This window comes from Tympanuchus pallidicinctus, unplaced genomic scaffold, assembly GCF_026119805.1.
Source record: "Tympanuchus pallidicinctus isolate F22 unplaced genomic scaffold, pur_lepc_1.0 scaffold6, whole genome shotgun sequence".
Taxonomy (NCBI): Eukaryota; Metazoa; Chordata; class Aves; order Galliformes; family Phasianidae; genus Tympanuchus; species Tympanuchus pallidicinctus.
In genome coordinates, this window is record NW_026294780.1 from 9,362,447 (window position 1) to 9,379,347 (window position 16,901).

Here is a 16,901-nt window from a genome sequence, read left to right on the forward strand (position 1 = left end):
ATGGCCAGGCATTGAAGTATATGAGTTGACTTCAAACTAAAAAATTGCACGCAATTCCAGTTAGTCAATTTTGTAGTAACTTACAGAAAAAAGTCCTTACAAAGTTCAGTACTTTGCTCATCAGACCTCTGTTATAAACAGTGAAAACCAGAAGGTTCTTAAGTACCACTGCTACCATTCATGAAAAATGCTGCCCAAAACAAGAAGAGTCTCTTTCATTTTGAATATTACCTATGTGGTGGGATGCAAGCAGACATGTCCTGGCATGGAAGTGGATTATTTTACCAGTGAATTCAGATCTAATCATAACAGGTCCAAACATTTGTCATTTCAGTGCAACAGAATTACATAAAAGATAAAAAAAAAAAAAAAAGTCTTTTTTTCCAATGAAAAGTCAGTTATTTAAATGATATAGTATAATCTACAGCTAGGTTTCTTTAAAAAATAAACCTAGCCAGCCAAATTACAGCTTTCAGTTATGTAATACACTTATCCCCAGACCATGAGCTGTACACAGCAGTGTCCCCAGATGAGCCATTAGTGAGCTATAACAGTACTGGTGGAGAGAAAGAAACGTTTTGGACTGTGGCCAACTGCTCACTGTACCCAAGTGATCCACACTGACTGTAGCTGCTGTAACACCAATTTTAAAATACTGATCAACGGCGCGGTCTGATCAGGAGGTCACTGCTGCTACATTCTATCTCTCACTTTTTATTCTAACTAGCCCCCAAACTACAGACACTCTTTTGCCTTTTAGGGCTACAAGCTCTTAGCACGATGACAGGAATAGGACCTGGTATACTCTGAAACTAAGATTTAAGCCAGTCACTTTTATTTTATTAAATATTTCTTTATAGCCCATACAAATGCATGAAAATGCAGTTTATAATATAAAAGGAAGTCAACTGATTTTTTCTCTTCCTCCTCTGCTTTTGAGACGATATCTACTCTTTGGACTACACACAGAATCACAAAGAGTGGAGCACAGAATCTTCCCTTGCTCCTCAGCCTGCTAGAATGTATATGCAGGTGTATATGGAGATAATTACCCACTTTGGTCATTTACCTATCCAGACACCAGCATGCACTGTTCTGGAGACTGCCTGATTTACCACATTAAAATACTACTTTCTCTGCAAAACTTGGCTAAAAATCGAATTGCAGCCTTCTCTCAAGTCCCTTTTGTTCTCGAGTTACCAAGCAGGCATACTCTGAAATCCAGCTAAATCCCCCTGGACTGCAGGCATGTCTCACTGCAGAAAAAAAACAAAGAGTCAGCTGCAGGCAGGTTTTCAGAAATATGATCATTTTCATGTAATACTGTGAACATGCCAAATTAGGTACCAACAGAATTGAAGCAAAGCAAGTATAACACACTTCAGCAGTTTCAGGATCTCTGCAAACGTAGGAAGATCACGATGCACCTGGTTCTATTCTTCTCATGCTTGCTGTAATTTGATACATAACCTACACACATGTATATAATTATCAAGATTAATCATTTGTCAAGGAGATTAGCTCTACATCAACAACCAAAACAATGCCATCTCTCTCCATTATGTGACATTTTCTCTGGAGATACTCATGTTTCTTGTGGATTTTCCATCAACTCATGTAAACTGTAATTCAAATGTATCTGGATGAGAGTGTATAAGACCCACATAAGTCACCAGTAGTCTTACAGATCTGTTTTTTATTTCAATCACAAAGTTCTTGACCAGAACATTAGCTATTCCGAGCTCTGTATTTCAATAAGCAAGAGGTTGTCCGTAAGTCCTTCCACTATCAGTAAAATGAAAACAAAAATATCCAATGCCTGCTAAACCAAAGAACTTTTCCATGAGAGGAAGCTTTCCTGAAACCTTGAAAAATGAAATTCCTATTTAGGACACAGGGAGGTGAGGAAGAAAGATCTCTAGTTCAAAAGCCAATGGAACGGATCATCACAAAAATCACAAACTAGGACACAGCTGTGATTAACTAAAAATTAGATAAACACAACTCCTTCAGATTGGCGTGTTAAAAAGCACAACGTATGAATTGCTCAGAAGTTGTCTTCCCACAGTCCTCAAAACTAGAGAAACCAGGCTGCAATGCCTACTTTCAGCATCTGATAATGATTTACAATTTCCTTGGCAGATGATGATTTTTGACCCAGCCCCTCCAATTCTAAATACAAGCTAAAAACACGGTATTCCAATGACTACTAGATGTCTCTCTCTGGGTTACTTCCTAAAAATTGGGGATTATTTACTTAATTTCTCCCTACGTAGTTTCACAAACTGAGTGATAAACCAAGGTTTCTGGAATACAGAGAATCTCCACTACTCTCTTCACAAGGAACCACATGGAAAAGACAAGAGACCACAGGTACAAGCTGTTTCAGGACTGGCTTTGTCTTGATATACGACATTTTTTTTACAAGGGGAATAACTGGTCACTCAAACAGCCTCCCCAGTCATGTTGTGCAGTTCACATCACTGGAAGTTCTCAGTATGCGACCATACAAAGTGCCAGACAATCTCAGCCAGGTTCCCTTTTCTCCTGAAAGGCTGCACCTGATTTTCTTTCAAGGTCTCTTCAACCTGGGCTGTTCAACGATCCTGATAAAGCCTTGAGCTTCCAGTGCAACTTTTTCTTTGAAAATGAAGATAGAGCTGCTTTTCTGAAACCTAAGGAACAAACGAATGTAAAAAACATCTTGCACAAGACACATTAAATCAGAGAAAAAAGTTAAGCAAGACTTGAAGCACGTTCACTGCTTCACAAAACAAGAACTGGAAAGATGATACAAAACTCTCTCTACAGGAATCAGGATGAAGGGATGAGTAAGAGAAATGCTTTGTGAAGAGCCCTCAAAGTGGTGGTGTGGAGAATCAATAGAAGGGACTTGGTAAAGCAAACCACCATGATACATCATTTTCAGGGCATCTCCAGAGCAAAGACAATCTACAAAATGACCCTTTGCACAAGAAAAAAGTTTTTAAATAAAACTGAAATGCCTATGCTGTGGACCTGGGAACACAAACAATTCCCCAACAAACTCTGTAACTGCACAGCAGTCTGTAATGATTGAAGCAGTATTCCTAAGAACAGAATCCAAGTTCTTCTGTGCAAGAGGAAGAAGTTTTCAAGGTTAAAAAAAAATATACATATATATACATATATATATATATATTTATATATATAGAATAGTCATATTAAGAATTCCCGCCCTCATAATTACTAGTTTGGCCCTGTGACTTTCAGGAATACACATAGTATAAATCTCAGTGGTTCGGTAAAGTAGGATTCTTTAACTAAAGTTCACTGGGAGCTGCTTTCCAAAAACTGAAGCTAGAAGACCACCTAAGAGTTCTGATGTACTTTGTGATGTGCTTTGTGCATGACTAGTAGCTCAGATACAGTCAATGTCACACACTTGGAAATGATACGTAATGTCCCTCTGCACAATGGTTTATAGGCCTCACGTTATACTTCTCAATCCACAACCACTCAATTTTATTATTAAAGACTGTTAATCAAACTTCACAGATCATTTAACGGAGTAAAAGGTTATATCTGTTTTATGAATTCTATAAACCTGTTCATGTATACATAAGATCTGCATGGCAACTGTGTTATTTTTGACTGTAAAACAAGGGATGTAGACGTGAATGCTGACATTAAGTATCTGACTCAGGAAAGTTATTTCTTTGAAATACTTTAAAATCAGGATGATGTGGTTGTAAGGAGGCTTTCAGTTATTTGGGATAGTTCAGATGACAGGCAAACCCAGACCAAAACCACAGGTATTATGGGGAAAATGCATAAGAGCACAGAACATAGTCTTCAGTGGCTCTATAAGAAGTGAACATAGATTCCCATATGCTTTTTAATTCCAGGTCAGTACCAGTCCTGCCCAAATTTAAGTTGGCACTGCCATACTCTTCAGCATTCCCTTTTCCACTATGCAGAGACATTTCCACTGCCTCTTCAAGTCATCAACTCCAGTCTGGCTGAATTTACACTTTGCAGCATGTGAAAGCACAAACTATTAGTAAAGACAACCAGAGGCTGCACCATGACTCAACAGTCAGCCCTGCCAGTCTGTGTCTAAATGCAAAGCACAGCTTTTAATGCAGGTAACCCCATCTCTAACCACTGAAAGTTGAATGGAAGTGTAACACAGTAACATACATTATTTTTCTGAGCAGAATGAACACTATCAACACCCTTTAATGCAAAATAAACTGATTTAATTAATTTATTCAACCACAAAAAGTATTTTTGAAGGTGCAACTCTAGTGCTACCAGAAGTACAGCTATCTCAGGCCATTGCTAATGAATATCAGAATCTTCTGCCTGAACGATAGATTGAATCCCTCCCAGCTCAGCAGGACTTAAAAGTTGTTCCCATCAAACGGGTACTTTGTGGCCTGTTTGAGTTTCATGCATTTAGGTTCCAGCTCCCACATCAAACTCACCACTCTGCTTGGCACTAGGCTGCAAGTTTGTTGAGGAAAGAACTGTCTTACATGTTTACACATTTCTCAGCACATGAGACCTATTCTTGGCTGAGACTTCTGGAAAAAAGCTGCTGCCACAGAGTCTTCATCTATTTTATTTTATTTTTTTACTACATACTAAAAATCTCAGAATCCAATAAAGGAATTTCAAAATAAAGATAGTGTGAGTTGCCTTTTTGTTTTGTTTTAAAGAGACCTATGATTTGAGGCACTTGAGTTAACAACACTGTTGTAGGTTAAACTAAGTAGGAAGTTGCAAAGCGACTGAATTTTATTCTAGATTGGGAATAAACACTCAGGGTGAAGTTTCACAAGATGAGTGAGTCAACTCAATGTCTGCAAGCCACTGAAAGGAATGAAGCTGCTCTTCAACCTCTGGTAGCCTAACAGGCTTTATCCCTTATTCCCAACTTCTACTCTAACTCTGCATTCATACATTCATATTCACCCTTATGACTGCTGCTATGTGCCAATATGGCTTGCTGAATCAGAAAAAAATCCTATGATTGTATAGGTTACTTCCTCACCTGTTCAGTGTTCTGAGCTGAGTCTCAATAGGATCGCACAAAGCCAAAGCAGAGGAGCCAGAAAAAGGAGTGACTAGGACTGGTCCATTCACTGCTGACACAACTTGAAGACTATTTCAGCCACTTCTGGAAAACAACTTTTAAGTCACTGCTATAATCAACCAATTGTGCCATAAATGGGGACACAGATTTGCAGGGACCAGGTTACTGCTTGCTAACCATCTCTGCTTACATCCTCCCCCAGTGAATGAGAGCAGACCATCCTAGTTTTTTTCCACAACAAAGTTTTCCACGAGAGTTACAATCCAGCAGCACAGGAGCTAAGTCCGCTTCCCATCTTAATTCCCACGTGCCCATATTATAACCACTTCCAACTTAAGCACCTGTGTTACTGTGTTCACCAGCACGATCTTTTCTGCAATTCAACCTCTGATGGTATTTTAAAGCAACAGAAATGAAAACAAAAATCTGTCTCCAAAACCACCCAGCAGTACTCCCTTCTGTAAGTAACCTGAGGAGCGCATGTTAGCAAAGAACAATCACGTTCAGTCAAGTAATGGACACAAAACTGCTAGTGGGAATGAGAAATGTAGAAACAGTATTTTTCAAAAAGATGAGTACCCACGGCATTGCCTAGAAAGGTGACACGGCATACAACTCACATAATGAATGGAAAATCAGTCCTTCAGAACCAACTTCTTAAGAAGTTGAAGATGACTATTCCAAAAGCGTGCTCCCTGCATTCTTTCATTTGAGCCTGGCAGCAAAAATATAGAATCATAGAATCCCCAAGGTTGGAAAAGACCTACAAGATCATCCAGTCCAAACACCCACCTACAACCAATAGTTCTCACTAAACCATGCCTGCAACACAAAATCCAAACATTCCTTGAACACCTCCAGGGTCGGTGACTCCACCACCTCCCTGGCAGCCCATTCCAGTGCCTGACCACTCTTTCAGAAAAGCAGTATTTCCTAACGTCCAGCCTGAATCTCCCCTGGCGCAGCTTGAAGCCATTTCCTCTACTCCTATCACCAGTTACATGAGAGAAGAGGCCAACCCCCAGCTCACTGCAACCTCCCTTCAGGTAGTTACAGAAGCAATGAGGTCTGCCCTGAGCCTCCTCTTCTCCAGGCTGAACATTCCCAGCTCCTTCAGCCTCTCCTCATAAGCCCTGTGCTCCAGACCCCTCACTAGCTTTGTTGCCCTCCTTTGAACACGTTCCAGGGCCTCAATGTCTTTCTTGCAGAGGGGCCCAAAGCTGCACACAGTACTCGAGGTGCGGCCTCACCAGAGCTGAGTACAGGGGGACAATCACTGCCTTGCTCCTAGAGCAAACAGTACTCTGACCTTCAGTGCTCTCCCAGAAAAAGACATAGGACCTCCTTGCTAAATAAATTATTTCAGTTTCCAAAACGACAATTTCTGCAAAAATGGTCTTTATTTCAGATCAGTTTACTTGCACGTCAAGTACTAAATGCTTTCAATACAAGCACTAAGATGCACTTATTTTGTTAGCTCACCATCACAACTGCCTAAAGCAGTTGTTCAGCACTTAACCATTTCCACAAAGAGCTGCACAGAACAAAAATGTTAACACCTTTTTCAAAACGACTCGGAGTCTGGGACAGATGACTATTTTTTTTAAACTGTCACAGCTTAAGGAACCATGAACACAGAGTACAGAAGGCAGCAGAGGACTTGCTGTCCTAGTGTAAGACAGTACATCACTGCACAGTCTGCACTAGCTTTGAGCAATCTGTTTTCAACAAGACAGTCTTTTTGCTTTTATACATAGCATTTGAGATGGTTAGTTCTCTGAAAAATAGCAAGCCAGATTCAATTTGAGACCAACTGTCAATGTTTCATCCCCCTCTAGGAATAACACTCACTAGCAGCTACAGTCCACTTAGGGCTTGTCACAGTACAGGTTTAACTTGGTTGAATTTTTCTTCTCCACGGAGAAGACTCCGGCCTTTTCAACATTCCTGCATTATTTGGTAATATTTCCCCCATCCCACCCCTAGAGTTCCTCAGTAACAAGTGGCTCCTCCTCATAAATTGTCAATGATATGTTCAGCCATGTAGTTCAAGTCACTGCTTAGTTCAAATAGTCTTATTGCTGCAATACACTGGCAAATTTCAGATGTCAGCAACCAGCTTCATTATTTCTTTTAGTACTCATACTCTTCTGGGGCACAGGAATGTCCCCAAGAGGACAGAGCACACTCACAATCTTTATGCTGGCTTCTGAGTGCCCAGATTCCAGAATAAAATCATTAAGTCAAATCAGGACAAGAAACCACTTGGAATTATAATTCTCAATAGCAATACACTGACCAGACTGTAAATCAAACCAAAAAGTAATTTTCTTGAACTTCAGTATCTGAAAGAATAAGTGAGATGAATATGTAAGTTGGGTATTCTTCCTCCAAGCCTATGTATGTCTAGCAGCTCATAGTATTTAAGAATAGAGAACTATGCTCTTCTTTTCTTTGAAAAGAAAGGGTGAGCTGTTGGTTTTTTGTTTGTTGAACTGAAAAAAAATCAATAAAACTTGCTTAGGAAATGAAAATCTGGGCATACCTCAGGCTGACAACATCCAGTCTCATAACTTGTGTCTCGCCCACAAAGCCTGCAATGAAATGCAGGTAAAGCAGCAAGCAGGCAGCACATGTAAACAAAGATCTCTTACTCCAAGTCATGAATTACTGCTACTGAATGATTTAAGGCTTCCTAAGCACAACTAGAAGGAGTGTCTAAAAAGCTGAAGAAAAATTTAACAAGGCAGGCAAAATGGGTAAGTGGAGGTAAAAGTGTTCTTGAATAGATCAAAAAACAGGTAGAAATTTTAAGAGGTGTCCAAAACGAGGAACCTGAGGATGCTCTGAAATTTTTAACAGTGAATTCAGAGGAACTGTTCTGGAGAAAACTTCTGACACACACCATCTTCCATCTTTCCCAGGTCCCCTGGGCATGAAATAAGCATACTGGTAAAATCACGTTGAAAGAGATAAGGGTATTGATTGATTTTATGTAGTTGCTTGGATATACATGCGTACATACAGATGTATTTTTCCACGCATGCAGGTGTGAGTGCACAGAGGCGTGTTAAACTTTTTGCTGATCTCTTGATTTATCCAGCATCCCAATTAACCACTTCAGTAATAGCAGTAGCATAAAAACAAATCTGCACTCTGGACCAATGCCCTAACTAAGGTAATGAGAAGGCTCCATTTCTTCTCTGCAAATTATTTTCTTGTAGAAACACCCAAGGCAGTTGTGCTTTCTGCTGAACCCAGTGTTATCAGTGTACACTCAGCAGATGCTGAGCAGGCCAGGCTCTTCAGAGAAAGGGAGATAAGACATCCACTTTCTCAGGCTCAAGTGGCATGTGATGTCAAATACTAAGAAGGACCATCACTCTACACCCATATGGGTGCCACTAAACATGTAAATCATAGAATCATAGAATGGCCTGGGTTGAAAAGGACTGCAATGATCATCTGTTTTCAACCCCCCTGCTCTGTGCAGGGTGGCCCATCACCAGACCAGGCTGCCCAGAGCCACATGCAGCCTGGCCTTGAATGCCTCCAGGGATGGGGCATCCACAACCTCTGTGGTGACAGAACAAGGGAAAATGGCTTTAAGCTCAAAAAAGGTAGATTTACGTTAGATATAAAGAAAAAATCTTTTACAGTGAAGGTGGTGAAGCACTGGAACAGGTTGCCTGGGGATGTGATTGATGACCTGTCCCTGGAGACCTTCAAGGCGAGGCTGGATCAGGTCCTGGGCAACCTGATCTAGCTGTGGTGTCCCAGTTTCCCAGTTCATGGCAGGGGAGTTGGACTAGATGGCCCTGAAAGGCCTCTTCCAATACTAAGGATTTTAAGATTCTATGAATCTATATCATTCCTTTTTTTTTTTTTTTTTTTTTTTTTAAGGTAACAAATTACAGGAGCTCGGAGAACAAAGAGGAAGCATCTCAGTATGGTTGTCTCTTTACTCTTACCTTGGTATTCACTATTTGCAACTTCTAGAGACTGTATAGGTTAAGGCAAACTTTTCATCTGACTCAACACATTTTCAAGTTTCTACTTAGATTCAGCTGAAAGAGATATTCAGTATTTTCTTGGAAAAACACAGTTGCAAGTTCATTGGAGGAAACAAAAAAGCTCTAATTTATTAAATCCCTGCATAAAACTCAAATCTGAACTACATTCTTGACCCAAAGTGGTTATAAATTGTATTTTCAGTACAGCTGACATTGAAACAACATTACCACCCTACGTTGTAAAAGCATATCAATACAAGAAGGCCACAGAGCAAACATGGCCTTCCTCAGGCAAACGTGAGGTTTCGTAGAACTTAGCAGGTTAAAAATCAACATAGGATTTATTATGGAGAGGAAACACATTATTTTAAGATCCTTATCAACAAGAAATTAAAATGATAATTCTTTACCTCCTGATCCCTCTGACTGCTTAATCAAAGGATTGCTTTAACAGCTTACACAAAAAAAATAAAAAAGCAATTTCAGAAATCTAGGAAATAGAGACTGAAAAGCCCTTTTCCCCCGTTCCCCAATGATCTCACATTTCCTTAAAACAAAAGGCAGACTCAGAAACCAACACAGTATCCTTTTAATGCAAAACACTATCTATTTCTTTAGCAGAATTAAGAGTTGTATTAAAAAAAAAACACAAAGCAGTAAAATACATTTACTCTGCTTGGTTAATTGCACTCATTGTTACACACAGGAGTGTGGGCTTTCCTACCTGTAAGAAGCACTTATTTCATTACTTCCTTTAAGCTTAGGTTTCCAAATTGATCTCAGTGGAGAACAACCATTTGTCCGAGATGCTTACTCATCATGCCCTGGCCTAACAGCTGAGCAGAATCACCTCAGAGAGATGAAGTCACAAACACAGCAGACAGAACTTTATTTTACTTTGAAGATTCACTGACAACTGGCAGCTGACCAGAAATGTTTGTAACAAGTCCCAGCCCTCTGCCAAAACCTACCGCATGTACTGCCCTGCCAGAAGATGGCCAGTCTCTAAGTAAAGAAAACTCTGAGCAGATCTCAGCCCTACTCTGCACAGCATCAGCACCGACTTCAGGTTTTGGCAATCCAACCAGTCCACCTGCATTTATGGGAACAGCTCTGCACGGTACCTGAGCTGCATAATTTATCCTGAGCTAAATTATCTGTTTCTCAGGACTACTTTCTTTTATAAATCAAGAAACTGAAAAGGTCTTTACAAGTTCAAGCAAACCAAATAAGGAAGTAACAAATGTTAATTTCCTTATGTTGGAATTTGGTAAAAATAGCAAGTTAAACAAATGCAGAAGAGTCACCCACAATATGTCTGAACTTTGTTTATGCCAGCAAATAAGTTTTAAACCATGAAGTTCAGCTCTATTAAATAGGAGGAACACCAACAAGTAACCCTACTTAAAGAAGCTTTAAGATAGGAAATGAATTAGGAAAAAAAAAAGAAAAAAGTGATAGCATTTTATGTTTTCCAAAAGCTAATACTGAAATTCAAGAGGTAGGGTCTGCTTCAGCAGTTGCTGCAAAGAATATGAAAGACAAAGCAGTCAATTCTATGAGTACTCCAAATGAAAAATCTCTCTTAGATGAACTCAATGGTCACAGATTCCTTAACTACAACAGTTTCAGTTAGGCTGGACAAGACACGCAAGAGGAAGTTATCATCACTGCTCTGATTTTAAAGCTGTTCTGCATACTCATCTCAGCTCCACTGAAGATGTAGAAGGTTTTCCTAATTCTCATGAGCACCAGTTACTCCACAAGAGACAGAGAGGCAGGGGGACCACAGACACCAGAAGTCCTTCTCCCTAAAAACATCTGTCTCTCCAATTAAACAGTTGTCTGGTTTCCACAACAAAGCAGAAGGCTGCTATCGGGGAGAAGCATTACAAAAATTTGTCTCTTAAAAAAAAAAAAAAGAAAAAGACATTTCCACATTTCATTGTACTACATGAACTACGTTTGAGAATCCCTCGCCTGTTCCTCACGCTCTTCTGCATCCACTTAGATTTGCTTCTTACTTTCACCATTCTTTATAACTACACGGCCACTCTCATTTCTATTTGCTTCCAATTCTTCTTAATTTTGCTACGCTTAGGTAAACACATGCCACCATCATCAAATTAATCTACACTGTATTCCTGGAGGAGGGTTTCAACATTTGGTTATTTAGCTCCCTTGTTACAGCTACACCAGGCAAACAAACTGCTAAGAGCTGACAGAGATCTCAGAGATAATAATATACACCTTTAATTAAAACAGAGAATGTTTAATATAAAAATCATTCTTCATAAAATAAACAATAGCTAACAGATTAAATGGGGAAAGCACATGGATAGGGTCAGATAAGTTATTCTTTCTCTACTTGTTCTAAACAACTGATTTATTAATAAGTCCGTGTAATCATATTATTTTTCCTGCATACTCAAAGCCAGTCTTTGTATCTGACTCCACTGATTTCTTTTTTAATCTCTCCAATAGCTGCAAGGGATGGCAGCAAGGCCGAAAATTTTTCACGAGGCTTTTTTAGAGCAGACATCCCAGTCAAGGCATGAGAAAAGGCTCATCTGGCTCAGCAGCCAGCAACAAGACACTGCATCACACCAAGCTGTGACTCACTGAGAGTACACACATGCTCTCCAGAGGAATGGCCTGGAGACACCTCTGCAGTACCAATTAGTGTGAAGACACTTACGCTGTCTGTACACAAATACGGAGCTTACTACAGATGCCTGAAATACAGTTTGGCATTTCTTTGCTATTATCATTTTAGTTTTAAAATAACCTATCTTCAAGTAGTCAGACACTGGTAAGTCACAAGGCAGATGTCTGCACTGAGCCTCTTCTGTCCTACCAATGACCTCCAGTATGACAGTTTGGGATTATTTACTAACAGGGATTTGGTGAACTGTCCAGTGGGAAAACTGGATTGACTGAAAGACAATTAAGGTGGAAATGAGTAGCACACGCTTGAGGCAAGATGGCAAAGAACGAATCTGCCAGAGATTTGGATTCCTGTGTTAAATGTCACAAACCTTAATAATACCAAACTAGTGTAGAAATAAAATTTAAGTGTAATCCCTTACACCTAATAGCAATTAGGCTTAAAGTATGCTATCAGAGCAACAACAGCACATAAATGAAATAAGAATTCAGCTCATGCAGTTACAATCCACCGGTTTTGCTCTTCGGTTTATGAGAGATTGGATCTGGACTTTAAATCACAATGCACAATCAAGATCAACTCTTCTTCTCATGAAGGAAATCTCCCATTACCGTAAGCGGCGTATTCGCAGGCCTGACATTTTGAAGGCCGACATCGATTTGAAAGCACCAGAAATAATGGAATATCGCAGCACGCAACGCAGATTTTCCACCCCAAACAATCACGTGCCGGCGATATTATCTGTCTATTCCCTGGCTTTCCGTGCCGTTACGGTGCACCTCACACGGCGGAAAGGGATGGGGGGATGTGGTGGGGGGTGGGGGGCTGCCCGCTCATAGCCGCAGGTCAAGCCTACGCCAACCGGCCAGCAAAACACAGCAGCACGAGATGGGGAAGGAAGAAGCGGCGGCACGGCTCACGCTCGCCCTCGCGGTCGGCAGGCACGAGCCCGTGCCCAGCACTATTGCTCAGCAAATACAACTCACAGCCCACGCGGCGGATAACCGCAGGCAGCGCTGCGTGAGGGATCACAGAACTGCGACACGGCTCGGGCCAAGTCCCCCCCCTCCCCCCTAAACCCACCCCACCTCCTCCTCCTCCCCGCCACCACCTATTTCCCTGCAATGACCCCTGCGCCGCTCCGGCGCCGGCGGCGTCCCCGCAGCCCCGTGTTGTGTCTGCGGCCGTACCCCATGTGACAGCCGGGCACGGGCACACAGGTGCGGCTCGGGCCGCGCCACAGGAGCGGGCGCAGCCCGGCCCAACTTGCGACCCGCGCGCGCTCCCGGGGGGCTCCGTGCCCCCTCCCCCCGCACGACGTCCGCCTCCCCGCGCGCGCCGGGCCCCCGCCGGCGGTTACATAACCCCCCTCCTCTCCCTCTCCTCCTCCTTCTTTTCCCGCCGTTGAGGAGCGGGGTCGGGCCCAGGCCGCGGGCCCGGGGAGGGGCTGAAGCTGCGGGCCCCGCCGCGCCGGGCCGCCCGCACGCAGCACCGCGAGGGGAAAGGGAGGCGGCCGCCGCCGCTCGCTCACCTTCCGCCGCTGCGTCCCAGACGAGCATTCCCGTGCGCCGCCGCCTCCGCCTGCCCCGCCGGGGCTTCACATCGCGGCTCCCCCCGGCACGGGCGCAAGCAACCGCCTCCTCCCCACCTCACTCAGCCCGGCCGCGCTCTCCCTTCCTTCCTTCTTTCCCCCTCCTCCCCCTCTCGGTGTCCCCGGCAGCGGCCCCTCCTCCCCCCCGCCCTTCCTGCGAGCGCGTCACGAGAGAGTCTCGCGCCACCAACCGCCGCTCGGTCAACAAGCGGCGCGCGCCGGGCGGGCCGGCTCGCCCTCACCCCGCCCAGCCCGCGGACGAGGCGCCCCCTGCCGGCCGGCACCCGGCGCAGCGCCACCGCCGAGAAAGGCGCGGGAGCGCCGGCAGCCGAACACGTGACGGCGGGGCGGGGCGGGGCGGGGCGGGGTGCGCCGCTCCCGCGCCTCTCCGCCTCCCTCCTCACGGATGGACTGCGGGAGCCACGGGGTTGTGGCGCCCCCTCGCGGTGCTGTGCGGAGAGGACGGGAGGGCAGTCCGTGGGGCGGCCCCGCGCTGTGGCGCAGCGGGAGGGGCGTGGGTTGGGCCGAGCCGGCGGCGTTCCGCCAAACCGGCCTCTGCCGGCGCTGGCGGGGATCCGGGCTCATGCCTGTTTTTGCTGCGTCCTGGTGGCAGAAGTCACAGAATCACTTAGGTCGGAGAGGCCCCAAGGTGGCCGTTAATCCAGCACAGCCGAGTCTATCACTACACCATTTCCCTAAGCAGCACAGCTACACGTCTTTTAAATAGCTCCAGGGTCAGGATTCCACCACTTCCCTGGACATCCCATCCCAGTGCTTCACCACCTTCTCTGTAAATCAGTTTTTCCTCATATCCAGCCTGTATCTCCCATGGCACAACTTGAGGCCATTCCCTCTCAACACCATTACTTAGGAGAAGAGGCCAACCCCCATATTGCCACAGCCTCCTTTCAGGTCATTGTAGAGAGCAGTAGAGAGGTCTCACCTGAGCCTCCCCCATACTAAATAACCCCCAAAACAAGACGATTTCCTTGCTGGGCTTTCTATGAGTAGCTGGCATGTACTTGTGCAACTCCTGTCAAGCCATGTGGGCCCTTCTCCAAGCTCTCCCCATGTTACGCCTCAGGAGAGAGTGCTGGAGATACTGTGATATATGCTGAAGAGAAGCTGGAAGGAAGGAAAGTTCAGTTATGGGGGAAGACACAGGGGATGTGGTTAACCTTGTACAGGAAAGCAGGCATTACTGTGGTGTGGGAACATGGACTCAGCCTCAGGGATGAGGGCATACACAGAATCGTAGAATCATAGACCTTAAGGAAAAGACCTTAAAGATCATTGAGTCCAACCATGACCTAACCGTACTACCCTGATTCTAACAATCCTCCACTAAATCATGTCCCTGAGCACCACATCCAAACTGTTTTTAAACACATCCAGGAATGGTGACTCAACCACCCCCTAGGCAGCCTATTCCAGTGCTTAACAACCCTTTCCATAAAGAAATGTTTCCTGATGTCTCTCTCTGTAACAGAAGTCCCTACCTGTAATCTTCCTTCTTCCATCTGCACTGTCTGACCAGAGAAACAGTTGTGCTGTGTTGCGGAAAAAAAAGTATTTTCATGCTCTGCTCTGTGTGAGGGAATGCAGACTTTCATGACTGCATTTTCTCCATAGCTGCTTCATACTTATCAGGGTACCCAGGCTGATGAAGTAAAGTCACATTCAGGTCTACTGAAGTCTGTTGACTATCAGGTATTTTAGCCAGGATGTGGATTCTTCATTTTACTTAGACTTTTTTTTTTTTTTTTTTTAAATGAAAAAGAAAACCAAAACATTTGGGTTTTCAATGAAATTTCAATGAATTTCAATGAAATTCATAGTCAAAATCTGCCAAGTAGAAGTGCTAACTAGACTTTTGACCAACTTTAACCTCTCAAATTTTAGAGGCATTTTGGCTGGCTGTTTTCTTTACAGTTCTGATCAGAAGTTATATTACCTACCCAAAACAACATTTTTGAAAGATACTTTGCTCAGAAGGGATATATCATTTAAAGTGAATCTGTTTCCCTCGGCCGGCATTTTCCATTTTTGCTGAGAAAACGCCTCTACCAACATCAGCCCGTGCCAGTCCAGAGCAAACTGTTACAAGTGCAGTGTGATTGGAGGCATGCATTACTTTTTCCTTCCAGAGCTGTTTCTCCAGGGGGCAGTTGAGGAGCAGAAAGGCAGAAAGACAAGTAGAACAGGGATTAATTTAGGTTATTAAGAACAGCTTTAAAATGGTTAGTCAATGATTATATTTTATTTTTAAATAGATGCTGGCATATAAGCAAATTGTAAGAGGAACCAACAATTATTTAGAGGGGCTTATGGGGACAACAATTTTGTTGAGTAAAGTAAAGCTACGATAGGAGTTAACAGTGAGAAAGACTGAAGGAACCATACAGTACTTTCAACCAGGATGCATACGATTAGTTAAAATAAGAAGAAAAAGGAATTAAGAAGATAAAAGTATGAAAGCTTAGGTAAAGGGATGAGTATCAATAGAAGTGATTTTCTTCTGTGTCTGAGGAAGTTCTCGCAGTGCATCTCCACCAGCAGGCTCCTAAACTGACATACAAACACATGAAGTTATGGTAGCCGGATTTGGAATGGGGTCATATGCTTATTCACTGTGTAAATATTTACAAGTGCAGACTGGCTCACAGTGTGCTCACTTCAGTAAAATAATTCTTGCCGTCTTCACCAAGTTTGGAATCAAATCTGGATTTGGGGAGAGAGGCAGTGTATGTGCAAGCCTCTGTTCAGTGAGACTGTGCTCCTAGTTGGAGCATCTCAATGAGGTAAGCATTACTGGTAAGCAGCTTTTTACATATAAATCTTGCTTTCTGAGTCAAAATCTGCACCATGGTACCAAAAAAAGTAATTCTGATGTAATTTCAGTTACCTCACCTTCGCAAAGGGATTTCAGGTGAAATACAGGAGGCTCTACGTCATGCTACTTTGTGGCCTAACAAGGGAGGCATGACCAGCAATGACTGTAGGTGCTGCGGCCTCTGAAGGCTGTTGTCGTAAATACAGAGAACTCTGGGCCTCCTCTTGTCAGGGAAGGCTGTAAAGCACCACCTGAAAGCTTGTCCTTGTCTTGATACTTCTGCGTGTTCCTTGTGCTCTCATGTATTTCCCAGAGTTACTTGACTGGTTTTGAGCAGCCATCATACGTATAAATAAAAGGGCCAACAGGAACTCCGTACTTTGCTGTGTCTCAGAAAGAGGAATGGGTAAAACACAACACTGGCCATTACATTGCTTGCTGTTGTGCTGCTCTGTAAGTTAAGTTTGAACAGGAAAGAACTTCCACTTGCTTGACTCTGCTACAGCCATGTTGGTCACCCAGTAAAAAGGCAGCCTACCACCCCCACAACACCTGCAGAGACAGAGGCTAAGCAGCATGAAGCTGATAACCAGATGCTGCTCTCCGATTACCCATAGCAGGATGGCTGAAATAGAAGGGGAGGGACGCCTCAACTCAGGTTCAGTTTTCAGCAGCAATTGAGCAATTTCAGAGAAATTGAGAACGCGGAGGATGCT

The 16,901-nt window shown here is 43.4% G+C and overlaps 2 protein-coding genes across 2 annotated transcripts in view; both read right to left on the minus strand.

Moving 5' to 3' along the window:
* REV1 (REV1 DNA directed polymerase) overlaps positions 1-13,453 on the minus strand; it is a 53,449-nt gene extending 39,996 nt beyond the window's left edge. Inside the window, exon 1 of the mRNA XM_052664872.1 lies at positions 13,293-13,453. The gene's annotated coding sequence lies outside the window, so the exon portion shown is untranslated. The remainder of the gene's footprint in view (positions 1-13,292) is intronic.
* Positions 1-16,901, minus strand: part of LOC128071816 (lysozyme g) — a 157,265-nt gene that overhangs the window by 105,747 nt on the left and 34,617 nt on the right. The window lies entirely within an intron of this gene.